The sequence below is a fragment of the Osmia bicornis genome, chromosome 16 (genome assembly GCF_907164935.1).
Source record: "Osmia bicornis bicornis chromosome 16, iOsmBic2.1, whole genome shotgun sequence".
In the NCBI taxonomy this organism is placed as follows: Eukaryota; Metazoa; Arthropoda; class Insecta; order Hymenoptera; family Megachilidae; genus Osmia; species Osmia bicornis.
This window is the reverse complement of record NC_060231.1, coordinates 4,977,205-4,989,285: the sequence shown is the minus strand read 5'-3', so window position 1 is coordinate 4,989,285 and position 12,081 is coordinate 4,977,205. Positions and strand designations below refer to the sequence as shown.

The 12,081-nt window shown below is 42.9% G+C and overlaps 1 protein-coding gene across 7 annotated transcripts in view; it reads left to right on the top strand.

Moving 5' to 3' along the window:
* The window catches only part of LOC114871505, a 191,234-nt gene that overhangs the window by 72,157 nt on the left and 106,996 nt on the right, over positions 1 to 12,081 (top strand). For 5 of the 7 annotated variants that reach the window (XR_003788583.2, XM_029177478.2, XM_029177477.2 and 2 more), the window contains one exon: positions 9,068 to 9,150. The exons of the other annotated variants lie outside the window; for them this stretch is intronic. The gene's annotated coding sequence lies outside the window, so the exon portion shown is untranslated. The remainder of the gene's footprint in view (positions 1 to 9,067; positions 9,151 to 12,081) is intronic. 7 annotated transcript variants of the gene reach the window in all.

Sequence of the window (12,081 nt, the reverse complement as noted above, 5' to 3'; positions counted from 1 at the left end):
GAATGGGAACGGAATTTCGTAGACGATTTTGGGATCGGAATGTATTGAATGGTTTCGATATCTTTCGAATTGCTGACGTTAAAACTTTCTGGATAAGTCATGAAATATTTGGATATATTTAATGGTTAAACTCTACTGCTCTTCTATGTTTTATTATTTACCATTTGCAGGTGTCGTGCTTTTTATTGAATTATTCTTTTTCAATATTTGTTCAACAAGCATTTGACGTCGTCGTACAATTACTTCAAGAAAATAGAAGCATCGAAGCATTTTTCTCTTTTAAAATCTGCCTATTCAGAAATGATTCATGCCGTTTAATGACATCAAAGACTTCCTTAATCATTGTTCCTCGTCTAGTTTTATAAAGGGCAGGCAACCTCTTTTATTTTTTTATTCTTCGCCTACTCCGTTTCTCGTTTCAATTTATCTTTGACACAAATGCGACCGTGATATTCATTACGGCGAAATTGTTTTAACGATAATCTGTCGACGCCGAGGAGCGTAGCTTCAATTTCTCTGGCTGCTTCCGGTTCCACGTTCTCACCCTTTACCCCGGTGCGCCCAACCCTTGCAGTAGATTTTTTAAATACTGGGACGGTCGGTCTGTTTCACGCCTTCTTCGTTCATTAAAGTCGATGGCGTGATCCGTGAGAATCAGCTGAAACACGAAGATGAAATGCCTCTTGAAGGTATTTCTACGTGAAAAATCCTTTCTCCTTTTGGTATGTTTTTAATTTTCTCCTTCGCGCCTCTTTGAATGCGATGACATGTGGAATTCTTTGAATTTTTAGAAGATTGAGGTTAGGGACCTCTCGTTATAAAGGTGTACTTTCTTCACAAAAAAATTACTTGAAATGAAAATTTCAGATACAAACATTTAATGGCTTTGGGATTATAACCTAAAAATCTACTTGGTAATTCCTAACCTCAAAATAATATACAAAACTTAGGAAACTTCTTAATTTTTTAACGCACTCCTACGTTCATTATAGTGAATTAATTTTGTAAAAAAGAAACTCGGTAATAAAGAAACATTTAAACGCTTGAACGTAAATTGTTTAAGAGTTTCGCAGTGAGATACTCTCCTGGAAATTTACCTCGTAAAGTTCTCCGGAAAATTTTCTTTTTTTTTTTTTCAACTGTTTGCCAAGTAGTTGAGGAACGTTTTTAAAATTTTCTTGAGAAAGTGAAGGAACGCTCGAGGTTACCCGGAAGATAAACTTCTGACTTCTGAAGGTTCGTCTCGACCAAAGTTTCTCCCCGGATACCCTCCGGTAGACCTCACAGACGAATCAATCAATAAACAACGTTAATCGCATTATAATCAAAATACTTCCCCCGCATAATCAGTGATACGTATTCACGGTGCGTCCCTCGGTCCATGAATAATGTAGAGCCTGTTTCATGGTATAATTTTTATTAACTACTACTACCAATCCTGTGGCTCCTATTATATTCTGCTATCATAAGTTAGCCTCTGTAAAAGATCCTCCACTTTTGCTACTTCTACTTTTTCTACTGCTTTTACATAAATGAAGTATCGTTCCCCTTAATTCTAGGATATCATTAAATTGTGTTGCTTAACTCCAAGACTCTGAGCAATATAGCAAAGAAATTTCAAGGGACTTAAATTTACTTAGCTATAAGACACGTCACTTTTATCTAAAAAAAATTTGAGGCACAGTTTCCGGAAATCCTTATTTAATACTTATCTCAAAGAAAATGTCAGCATCGAGCTGTGATTTTTGTCGTGTCCTACACGTCTTTCCATTTCCTTCCTTCTCGCTCAGTTACCTCTAGCACTTTCTCTTTCTCCTTCACCTAACCGTGTCTTCCACCCCCAATTTATCTCTTCCTCTTCTATGTAGCGGCAGTGTGGCCCCGACAGCCGACAGCCACAACGTGCGTCGCCGAGCAAACTGTTCATCAACCCCCCTCGCCATCCCTGCCCGTTTCTCTTTCGCCACGAAACTAGATTCACTGCTCATCCTAACTCTGCTACCCACGCGAGGCCAACGACGGTATCAGTGCAACTGCATTTAACTTTCTCCCATTCCGTTCGGTTTCGAGTTCGAGTTGGACCGCCGTTTGATGCTTTCTTTCGCGGGAGAATAAGCATGGTTCTTTTTCGGAAAGATTTGCAAGGGGTTGTTTATGTTTTTTTGTTTTATCTTAGATTGGCAGAGCTGTTAACACGAAATATTGTTTTTATGAAATCAGTTGAGTGAAGTGGATCTTGAGTTTTGTTACTGTGGAAGGGGTGGGTTCTGAAGATTATTATATAAACGTGCTTGAAATATTTCTATCACCTAAATGTGTATATACCATATGGATAAAGATATCAAAATGCTTCTGTAATATTACGGAATCCCTTTCAATAGGTTAGGTTAGGTTAGGTTAGGTCTGGATGACTATTTGAACTGTTAAGTCAAATGAAATGAATGGAACAGTGATGAGGTCGATCGATGATCATCCACCGTTCTACGGAAAAAATTAGAAGAAATTGGATTGTAGGCGCATGTAGAGGGAGGTCGCGGCGCTTGTTATCGCGTCGGGACGCGTAGGCGCCTGGTGTCGCGACGATGCCCCGGCGGCTGCGTACACGTGCATAATTCCGCGTGTCTCCGGGACAGGAACGTCATTTGACACTAATACACCGGCGTGGCATCAACTCTTGACGAAATTATGGCGTATGCGGGGAGGGCGTGGAGCTTGGTGTTCAGAGAGTCCTGTCAGAAACGATTTCGTTGTGACGGGCCCGTTACTTCGTTGTTGTTCCGCCGTTGACGTTACTACGAGGGGCTGGTTTTAGCAAGAGGGGTGACGAGAATTTGAATAATTGTTAATTGGTAGTCTGGAAGACGACATGTCGTTGGATGTATTTTTCGTGGTAGCAATTGCTCTATGGTACTATTTTATCATTTGAACGTGTTTTAAAAATTATAACAGCTGTAGTTTTTCAATTTAAAAATCATGTATTTAGTTCAGAAATCATTTTCAGCAGCAATTTAGTGATATGTACATATTTAGTTCATTAGCCATTCAAAGCCCAGTAGGAAATAACCCGATAAAATGAAGGATGTCCAGAAGATCAGACTTTCTCAACAAATAAATATCCCCATGAAAATTCACAATCACTCCGCGTGACGGCGACGAGTGCTAACGTCGTTCGTGCATCAATTAAGTTATCGTTCTCTCCGGGGGGTGGTAAGTAATATTGGCGTGACCGGGGCTGGCTGGATTCTATCCCCAACCCCCTGAACGTCATCCCCCTTTTCTATGCCGGGACGCCACTACCGCTATTAAGACGCGGCACTCTGCCACCTCTAACATCCACCTTCACCTCCCCTTTCTGCTTCTTCGCAAGGCATCCGAACCGGTCTCACCCTCTTAACCCACCCCCTGTTCCTCGCCTTACGATCGATCTTAATCCAACCGGGTGCTCTACAAGTCGACAAGCTGCTGGTGCTCACGCTTCGACACCTCTGCAGCCAACTTTCTCCACTCGAACAGGGTGTCTCTACTCGAATCCGCGTTATTGAATTTTCATATGGCACCTATTCACCCCTCAATACCTCGCAGCACCGTTTTTTCGTCTTTCGGTAATTGGCGAGGTCGCACCGCGCGATTTCGCATCGTCGAGGAGCGTAAACTAGGTGAATCGATGATCAAGAGAGTCTGGTAGTTAGGCTCTCCTTCTGGAACAGTTTTTTGGGAAGATTGATGGGTCTAGTTTAATCATCGAGTCACCGGTGGAGGGTCCTTCTGTTTCTGGGCCAAGACTCTGCTGCCATGCTGTTATTTCTTTCTGATAGGGTAAATTACTTAAGCATCCTCATCCGAGTGTTTGGGAATTAGGAACATCTAAGTTGGATCCGATCCTCAGGGATACTACTATCTGATGATGGTCTTGGCTAAAGTTTCGAACTTAGCAAAAGCGTATCTTGTTTTGAACAAACCACTGGATCACCATAAGTACCTAATTCACATCCCATTTCTATGGCTGGTACAGTCTTTGATATAATAATGCGATAGAAACATGGGTAGTCTTCGAAGACGTCAAAGCTCTTCACTTCTTGACCCTAGAGTAGGTCCAAGTTATAGTCATCCATAGTACGGATAGACCTCCTTTAGTCTTTAATGTCAAAGTCCTTAGGCTTATATGCCATGCTATTGATTGGATGTGTATTTGCTTATTTGTAACAAGGAAGCCAAGGAATATACAAATTCCAAGCGGCTAATCCCTATAAGACTTCCCCCAATGAACATCACTAGATCATAGATGGTACGAATGGATATTGTAGGTATTCCTGGGTTCCCCTCCGGATTCCGTAGGTCCCGACCATTCGTAAACCCATCTTTCTTGATAGCCGTGTTATATGTTCACTATGGACACCATACACGTCGACACGTACTCCTGGACCCTCTTCCCGACTGTCTCCAACGTCCGCTTTGTTACTGAGGGGCTCCCTCTGTGGACAGCGCTGAACCACAGCGCAGCTTCTATGGTGCATACGAATACGACGGATATTTCTGGGTTCTCTTTGAGTTTCCATGGGTGCCGGCCACTCGTAAACCCATCTTCATTGATGGTCATGGTATATGTTCGCCAAGGACACCACAAACGTCGACACGTAGTCTTGGAGTGAGGGTAGGACCCTCCTCCCGAGGGTCTCTAGCGTCCGGTTTATCTTGGAAATGTCCACGAGAGAGGCTCCGGAAAGAGTCGTAACGTTATGTCGAAGAAGATAAAAGGTTCTTGACGGTAAGTCGCGGTCGAGCGTGAAACGTGCCCGCTATAAAGGAGATAGGTTTTATGGGTTGAGGGTGGTTACCCTTTAATTCGTTTGAAAACTGTTTTACGCGGGGTTTTAGCGCCTGACGAGGCGGGGCTGAACCGATCTCTCTTACCTTAACCTTTTAAACCTCTTCTGGGGACCCTGAAATTTTTTTTCAATTTCTTAATACACTGTCTTATAATTTTTTATGTGTGCTGCATTTATGATTTATGCAAGAAACTGTAGGGTAATATTAAAATTATGTTAGGTTAGGTTGTACAAAAGTACTTCTTACTTTCAGGTCACATAATTTACGTCAGTTTTCGCATTAAGTGCCCTGAAAATCGAATTCTACAAAGTGGTAATAAAACAGTTATTAACAAGACAAATGGAGCTTGATTAAATTTGAAATCGTGCATCGATACGATCTTCGATATCGAATTTTCATATTTTCTTTAATTGAAATTCGTATCGGTATGTCGTTTGAAATTCATATCGAACCTTTCGAAATATCACCTCGTATGATTTTCATTTTACAGTTTAATTATTATAGACCCTTTAACAAGGAAACGTCGAAAAATCGTCGCACGGATGGGACAGAAATTCTCAATTTATTTCAGCATTGAAATTAATAAATGAAGTAATTATCGGAGAAAGGTAAAACGACTGTTTCCACACAATTCATCGAATAAAAAAAGCACAAAAGCAATTACACAATAATTTTATTTAAAAAAAAAAAAAGATTCAAAAATTGCTCCATGATGTTGAACGCATGAAACGGACTGAAATTATTTTATTTAAACCAAATATTTCGACTCATTAAGCGGCGGGATATATTTTACATAACGTCATTATCCGTCACAAACTGTACTGCAGCATCGTCGCCTGTCGCCGAGTTTATTTTCGCGCAAACAAGTCATCGCTAATTCTCGTGGTGGCCATGTAGAATCCGATTTCCCATAAGAATCGCACGTGAAATATATTAATGCGTCGCACCGCACACGGGACCGGTAATGAATACATATCATCCGCGTTTTGTAACCCGGCTGGATGTGCTGAATGCGTGAAAACGCAGAGTATCGATTGTCCGTTCGTTTCATTTTTCTCTCGGTGTAATTTGCGAGAGGTGGTTACGTGTATAATATATGTGTTTAAATTCTGATACAATTCCATTAAATTTTGCAAAATGCCGCTGTGATTTCTTTTTATTTTTACGCAGCCCCTGAGGGCACTGGAGATAGTTCAATATTGTCATCAAAATGCAATTAATGACACCAATTGGCTGTCTATATAATTACGAAACATCTCATACTATTCTCCAAAATATGTATATAAATTTAAGCCACAGACACAACCCTCCAATACCCATAAACATTCCTCGCACGCCCGACGATATCGGATCGTCGAACGAGACGTATCGTACATTTCCAACTGGCTGTCTGCTCGCCTGGACACCCCTTTAACATCGAGCAGCCCGAGCGTATTGAATAACATTCATGGGGAATTACCGATGTGTATTCACCGGTGGCCCGATCGAGCAGGGTACGTCTGTCCACATTGGGATTGGTTCTCGAGACGGCGGCCTTTCAAGGGCGATTTCATGCGAGGACGATTTAAGATCTGCCTGGGCCCACCATCGTGGTCGCTCTCTTTTTGCACACGGACGCGAACACCCATAGACATTCAGGATTACCGCGAACAGAGAGGCAGAGTTTTTCTCGATGACCGAGCATCGACCACGACGACTTTGCTTCCCCATCTCGACCCCATCCCATCCTCATCCTCCTCCCATCGCCGTCCGGCTCCACCGGTGGCTCGGTTACCAACGTTACAAGCCTGCGAGACTCGAGTGGCGACCTCTCCGTTTCCAGCCTTTTTCCTGCCGAGATATATAGACGGCCACTAAACTTCTGTCCTTCGCCATCAATTCTGCTGCAGAAGGATCGCGTACCACCTAACGCGGACTTCTGCTCCTCAGCCTCTCTGTCCCTCTCGTTTACCGAATGCCTGCAGGCTTGATCTTTTTTGTCGACGATAGCGCGAGCGGGCTATCTTTCGCGTTTAAAGGATCGCCCCTTGCGACAGTCATCCTTCAGACCTGCCTCCTGGGAACTGGGCTTGGGATCGGCCGGAGGATGAAGGCGCGGCAGTTCGCATAGCCCTAGCTGCCGAAATTGAATCGAAGATTTGGTCGTTTAGTGAAAGGTCCGGCTATTTGGAAGATCTGGGTCAATGATGGAAAGTAGTCATCCTGTCCTGTCCTGACCACTCTGGAAGTGGATGGATCCTTAGAAACTGGTGTGGTTGAAATGTACAGTGTTTGCTATAATGTGGCAGGATAGTAATTGTTAGAATCAAGGGTATGCTAAGTAGGGACCTGAATGTAATGGAGGTAAAGTTGTGGAATAATCCCACTGAGGAAGGAAGAGGAAAGAAGAAATGTCTGTATGGTGGTGTAATATCTAGCACACTTTTTAAGCGCATGTTTCATACGGTAGGACTTGTTTTACCCTCGTTTTGCTGCGTTTAAATGATCGCTCCCTGTGAGAGCGGTTTCTTTGCCTCTACGGGTTCCTTGGGACCAATCGTTCGCCCCGTGAATTTTTTACGAACTGACATTACATGCACCTTTATCTCAGGTTCCTGGTAAACGACAGGCGGACAATAATTTCTTCCTATGAGACATTCATGCAAACTACACGCTGTAAATAACTGAAATTGCATTTACAGCGCCATCTAGTTCGAATGTAAGGTTGTGCCTTTAGCCAATAACCTTCCAATTTACATTAGAATAGGTTGTATAAGTGTTTCTATTAGTAACTTTCATATTTTTCCTGCTTTCGTTCTTAATGGCTGGCAAAGTCAGTTGCATTCAATGAAATATTTACGTCTAAGATTAAGTTAAAGTGAGGTTAATTTGACCTAACCTATATTAGATATTATAAACTCTAATCTTCATTTGGAACTCCGACAGTGTTTAATTCATAACTTAGAATATTCTACGGAATTGCTACTCTGTTTAAGCGTAATATCGAGTATCATAACCTAACCTACATTTGGTTTGACCTCAATCTGCAGCTAACTTGAAAGCAGCCCTGCAGTCTCATTTGCAAGCAAATTTAAAATTCCGTTTCATTGTAATTAAAGTTTATCCATTAAACCTCATACGTGTTTAATATAACCGAATTGTGGTATATTAAATGGTATATTGCAGCTTAGCCCAGATTTGACCCAGACTTAATCCACACCCAATTTGGCAGCCTTATTTGCAAACAAATTTAAGATTTCAGTTACGTTCAAATTGCCTTCACTGAAAATCTTATGCGCTTATCATTATTTGAAATTTGAAGCATATAATCTGGCGACGTTTTCATGCTTCAAATTAACTTGGATCAGCTAGCACGAAACAAGAGGAACATATTGGACCTCGAAAGATTAAATGGTTTCCGGTTACAACGTTATGCTTTCAGTAGGGTACGACGCGCTCATGCTCTAATACCGTGAATTAATTTGGCATCGAACTGATGTGCAGCAAGAAAAGCGTAGGTATAGAATCGGAAGAATTTAATGGCAAACTGTCAGTCTTCCATATTTGCGGTGCTGCATATTCGAGAAATATTGATGCTTCAAAAGTGCCGCAATATTAGACCCACTCGGGTGTCATATTCTTGGAAAAATACTTGCGTTTCGAGTTTAACTTGATGTTTCATAATTTCATCTCACCGTAAGTGAAAACGAGAACACTGTGTACACAGAAGTATATATTCAAGAAAGATTCAGTAAAGAATTTCTCGCAGTCGCTTGAAGAAACAGTTTGTTTGCGGACCAGACTGCAGATATTACATCCAAGAACCAACTCCGGAGGCTCGGTGTGCGCCTCTGCCTGGCGGATGCACAGTTTCTCATGAACATGTGTCGATCCCGAGCTCTTGTGTACGGATGTCCACAGGATCTTTCTGGCTCCTTCAGAATATCGTATCCTCGAGGTAGGATTTGCTCTGTCGATGTCTGCGAGTACATATAAGGATAGATTTCCGTGTTCCCACCAATACCTATCCGATTCAGACAGCTGTATTCAAGATATCACCTCGACTAGTAGCATTGCACACAGGGTGTCCCAAAAATGATGATCTATCCAGTAACGTGAAGATTATTCCTCGAATGAAACAGTTAATTTATGACACGTTTATTATGTGGGAGGTGTGTAACTTAACCCCCTCCCCCTCCCACTCCACTGAAAATAATTAGGGTCACAACACAGCTATTTCATTGTTATCTGTTTTTTACAGAATTTGCCATATCGAGTGTACAATGCGGTGATTCCAGGGAGGGCAGGACATCTCGATAGAATCACAGTGCACTCATAAAAGTGGTGAGTCGAGTTTCGATTTTTACGTCCCTCGTCGAGCGAGAGCTAACATTTTTATTATCAGGTGGACAACGATTCACTGGTGAAATTATTTCGAAATTAGAGATAAAAGTAATTTCAGAAAGGGAAGCTCAATTTCTATAAAGTGGAAAGTTCTTGTTTTCAACGAAACCCTGGCTGTATTTATTGGTTCGAAAGAAAAACTTAGACCCGTAACCGCGTACCTCGTTTCCCGCCGAAGGGAAACGAAAGAATATAATTTCAAAGCAGAAGCGAAGAAGAGAGGTTGATTAAACGGTCGTTAGAGGGAAATGAATTTTAAACACGATTCCCCATACGTGAACGGGAGACGGAAATAATCGTGAGGCTGGCTCCTTTCGGTGAGAACGTTTCCGTAATATGCAAACTCGACCTTCGGTTGAATTAATTTTTGCCCGAATTATCATCCACACGAGATTCCCAGAAATTTTCGTCGTCTTTCGCGTGAACTTTTAGTCGGGATATGGTCCAGGGTATCCAGAGATAGAAATATTTGATAGGGAAAAAGTTGGAAACTTAAATGGAATTGGGTTTCTAAAAACGGTCTCGTAGCCTCGAAATTTTTTATTTCACCCTTCGTGTTACGTAAACTGAAGTTTAAAAATTTCACGTGTCGCTTTGGAAATTTTCTCTCTCGTAGCTAAGGTTTCAGTACCCCTGATTTCAATTTCCACGTTTCAGAAGTTGAACTAAATTTTTAACTACCGAGTTTCGAGATTCAAACTTCAATTTAGCCCCCCCCTCCCCCCCAACATCCGCTTCATCCGTTTTGATTCCTTAAGCGAATTCTGTTCAACATTTGTCACATTTCCCGCGGAACGATTCATTTCCTCCCGGAAGTTCTCTTCGTCGTCGAGCACATGCAGGTAGCAGAGTGGCTGGTCTAGCGAAGATAAACGTGGCCGGATCGAATCCTGGCTCGATCCTGGGTCGACCAGCCAATTGGTTGAAGTTGTCTGTCTGGCCAGGCCGATTAATCGATAAGCCCCATCGTCTTCGCTGAAAGCGAGAGTGCTCCTTCGAGAGACGAAGCAATCGTTGAAAGGGAAGAGAGGAGCATATCGACGCTTCCTGCCTCCTCGATGCTCCTCTATTCGTGTATCTACGTTTTCCGAGTGCTTTTAGCTCCGTGACATCGTGTTGCTTCGCAGTAGCTCCGGTCTGATCGATACACTCTGTGACCATACTTCGAGTCCAGGCTACTCAGATCCGTAGAGACGGGGTCCATGGTTATGATGGGAATGTGTTGAAAGGGGACCTAGAAGAGTCTTTTAGTAGCTGTCAATTGCTTCTTCTAGGTGGTCTAGTCTCAGGGACTAATTAGAATGGCTGAGGTGGGTAGCTCAGCTGGTCTGAGTAAAATTTAGGATTTGTGATGTTAACTGCAAGGCTATAATAACAATCTGAAGCCTATGGGTTTATAGGTGCAGCACCTACCATCATCAACATTTTGACAATTCACCTTAATACAAACATCCTCCGCATAATTCCTGAGCTCACTCCGTCAGAAAGGAAGGAAAGAATTCGTGATCCAACTGACAGACATCAAAATCCGAGCTCGCCATCATAGGCAGCACTGCAGTACGCTCCAAAGGAGCAGTTTCTCATTTCCCTTTCCAACAGCTGTCCACCTAGCCAGACCGAAAGCTAGCAATTCCTGGTAGGACCCCCCTTGGTGCCTGAGTTTTCCATAAATATAGATACCTCGGTGCACACCGCCACGCCTGAGAACCTCTGAGGTCCCTCCTTTCGGATGCTCCATTCCCGCCTCGACGAGAGGAGGATGTCCGGGGGACTGAGGGTACCATTGTCTTAATTGAGAGAGGTTAATTCGAGACAGACGAGTTCTGAGAGTTATAGACACTGTGCCGTGTTTAGCCGGGGCTTAGGCGGCTCCTCTTCATTGCCCGATACCGCAGACACGAGGACCCGCCAGTACGAGATGTTGGTGTGTCCGCACGTCTGCTTTCGTTTTTGTCCTCGTAGATTTATACATGCAGCCCGGAACGTACGGTGTCTCGGTATCTGACGTAGATTATGTGCCGGCTGGCTACTGGTAGATTTCATTAGGAGTTAGCTCCGTCTCTTGTAATTTATCTCTTATCAGTTTCGTTTCACGGAGGGTCAGAATGGACGTACACCGGAGGATCGTTTCTTTCGGTTCCCTCTGTGCTGACTAGGCAATCCTGAACACCAGTGATGGGTTCACGCATGTTCTTGGATAAGGTGGTGTCAGAAATGAGGACGGGGACGAGGGGGAATGACTTGGTTGGGTCATCCGAATTGGTAATTTTGCAATTTGCACTGAAAGGTTCAAGGGTGATCGAGTCTTAGAACTGATTTTATAATGCACACTTGAGAACAAAGTGATAGAGTTCTTTATTCCTTAGAATTAAAAAAGAACACACCCTGTCTAGGTCTTAGAAATTTGCATTTAGCAGCTTTGAGGGCCATTCTCATTCAGAGCCCTTTAAGTCGGCCAAAGCTCTAAATGAAACCCCAAACAACAGGGCCAAGTCTTAACAAACATACTTTTCTCAACTGTTTAGTCACTTTTATGCTGAAAGCATTATTTCAGCCATCACGACGAGATTGCCAGGACAAAATCTTGTCTCGGTCCACGGCTCTAACCCGAATCACAGCGAAGAGCTACTTAACCTCATTCCCACCCCTTCGGTCTCTCTCTCTCTTTCTTTGTCATTTAGTCATTAGAGCTTTCAGGCTACTCAGACTAATCTAACTTTTAACAGACCGTTACTCGACGGGCAAGAAATGTTTTCAAGTCCGTGGGACCACCTTAGACAGCCTAGCTGTGTCTCGCCGAAGAGCACCCTTGCCTTGACAAGGACCCTCATTGCATAATGTGCTCGTTGAAAGACGTAAGACGGAGGGGGA